This window comes from Rutidosis leptorrhynchoides, chromosome 7, assembly GCF_046630445.1.
Source record: "Rutidosis leptorrhynchoides isolate AG116_Rl617_1_P2 chromosome 7, CSIRO_AGI_Rlap_v1, whole genome shotgun sequence".
Taxonomy (NCBI): Eukaryota; Viridiplantae; Streptophyta; class Magnoliopsida; order Asterales; family Asteraceae; genus Rutidosis; species Rutidosis leptorrhynchoides.
Window position 1 is genome coordinate 97,286,436 of NC_092339.1, and position 2,949 is coordinate 97,289,384.

Below are 2,949 nucleotides of genomic sequence, written 5' to 3' on the forward strand. Positions count from 1 at the left end.
TTTTAATAATATATAAAATTAATACTTTGATAAAATAAATAATATAAAAATAATATTTTTATAAAAATTGTACTTTTTACAACTTTAAGTTTATTTTTATATTTTGTATCCTTTTGTTTGTTTTAGCGTAATATTTGTATTTTTTGCTCGTATTTAGTTTTAAGTCATAGTTTTTGCCATAGTTATTTTTAATTCTAGATTTTTAGGCTTTGCCGTAAAATTCCTTAAGTGCTTTTTCTTTAGACTAAGATTTAGGTGATTTAGAATTTTGCGACGCCGTTTTATATTTTAGTACCTTTTTAAGTTATTGCCATTTGGGATATAGTTTTTCTTTTAAGCTTTAATACCTTTAGACGCAACTTTTAATTTTTAGTTTTTAGACTTTTAAGTTTCAACGCGCTACGTTCTTTTTATTATTTTTCGACTATTTATTTTTCGACGTTTTTCGACGCGCTCTTTTTCTTTCTTATTTTTCGCCGCTCTAGTTTTTAGGACTTAGATTTTTTCTATTTCTTCTCTAAAATTTCTTTAAATTTCAACGAAAAATTATTTTAAGTGGTTAAATTGATAGACATCCAAATTTTCTGCTTCGTAGTAATAATTGGATTTGTTAGTGGCTGAGTTGTGAGCTTCCGATTTAAAGGGTTCTGACTCACTGATACATCTATTGGCTATTCGAAACGTGGGCAAAAGCAGAAAAGTCTATTAATTTGATAACTTATATAATTTTTATCTTTTATAACTAATAGGATATTCAGTGAATGCACTGAGCAAAACGTTCACCCCTTTTGTACGTTCACCACCTGTAACTCGATCAAGACATCTAGCAAATATTGGCGCCGTTGATTTTTCTTTTGAATCGTCATCCAGTCAACCAAGTACTCCAATTCAAATTTTCGATAATCCATTTTTTGAACCAGACCTCACAATTGAGAATCCGAAGAATATTCAGGGACAATTCAGAGATCCTGAACCATTAATCTTTCCTCCGGAACCACCAATCATTCAAACAGAGATTGTCGAGGAACCAACCATTAAATCAGAATCCTCTAGTGATTCAGATTCAACAAATTCAATCATGGAGAATCTGGAACCTCTAAGTATGGAAGACCGAATGAGAGCTAAACGTACTGGCCAAGGTCACGCAATTACTCAACCAGACATTAATGCGCCAAATTATGAAATCAAAGGAAAAATCCTACACATGGTAACTAATCAATGCCAATTTAGTGGTGCGCCGAAGGAAGATCCAAATGAACATCTTCGTACTTTTAATAGGATCTGTACTTTATTTAAAATTCGAGAAGTTGAGGATGAACAGATATATCTCATGTTATTTCCCTGGACTTTGAAGGGAGAAGCCAAAGATTGGTTAGAATCGTTACCTGAACGGGCGATTGATACATGGGACATTTTAGTTGAAAAATTTCTTAAACAATTCTTTCCGGCATCTAAAGCCGTGAGACTTCAAGGAGAAATTGTTACGTTCACGCAAAAGCCAAATGAAACTCTATATGAGGCGTGGACAAGATTTGGAAAATTATTGAGAGGATGTCCACAACATGGTTTAGACACTTGTCAAATAGTACAAATATTCTACCAAGGATGCGACATCACTACACGAAAAGACATCGATATAGCAGCTGGTGGTTCCATTATGAAAAAAATCGCAACTGACGCTTATAAAATTATTGATAACACTGCTTCCCACTCACATGAGTGGCATCAAGAAAAAGATATCGTTAGATCATCTAAAGCAGCTAGAGCCAATTCTAGCCATGACTTCGATTCCATTTCTGCAAAGATAGATGCTGTCGAGAGACGAATGGAAAAGATGACTAAGGATATTCACTCAATACGAATTAGTTGTGAGCAGTGTGGAGGACCACATTTGACAAAAGATTGTCTCAGTATTGAACTAACAATGGAACAAAGAGAGAATGTTTCATACATAAACCAAAGACCTGGAAATAATTATCAGAATAATTATCAACAGCCAAGACGAATTTACAAACAAAATCATAATTATAACCGAAATGTTCCATACAACAACCAACAAGGTCCTAGCAATCAACAAGTATCCAATAATACTTACAATCAGCAAAGACCTATTTTTCAAAACAAACCACAACAAACCGATGATAAAAAGCCAAATTTTGAAGACATGATGTCAAAGCTAGTTGAATCTCAAACTCAATTTTTCACATCTCAGAAACAAACGAATGAACAAAATGCTCAAGCATTTATAAATCAACAAGCTTCTATTCAAAATCTGGAACAAGAAGTAAGCAACCTAGCAAGGTTGATAGGTGAAAGAAAACCGGGAAGTTTACCTAGTGATACAAATGCTAACACCCGGAATGAAACAGCTAAAGTCATTACCACAAGAAGTGGTATTACACTTAAACCACCTGAAATGCCTGTAATTTCTTATGACGATATTCCTACTCCAGAAGAACCACAACCTGAACAAGATAAGGAAAAAGAACCGGTAGTTGAAATGGTTAATGAAGATAACACAGTTAAAGCTAAACCTTATGTTAAACCATACCAACCACCACTTCCTTACCCTAGTAAAATGAGAAAAGAGAGACTTGAAGCCGAGCAATCCAAATTTTTGGATATGTTTAAACAAATAAATGTCAATCTTCCTTTCATTGATGTAATTTCAGGAATGCCTAGATATACTAAATTTCTGAAAGATCTAATCACAAATAGAAAGAAAATGGAAGAACTCTCGGCTGTTACTATGAATGCAAATTGTTCTGCAGTACTATTGAATAAGATACCAGAAAAATTATCTGATCCAGGAAGTTTCACAATTCCATGTTTTCTGGGTAGTCTTAGTTCAATAGAAGCATTGGCAGACTTAGGTGCTAGTATAAATCTAATGTCGTATTCACTATACGCTAAACTAGACCTTGGAGAATCGAAACCAACACGAATAAG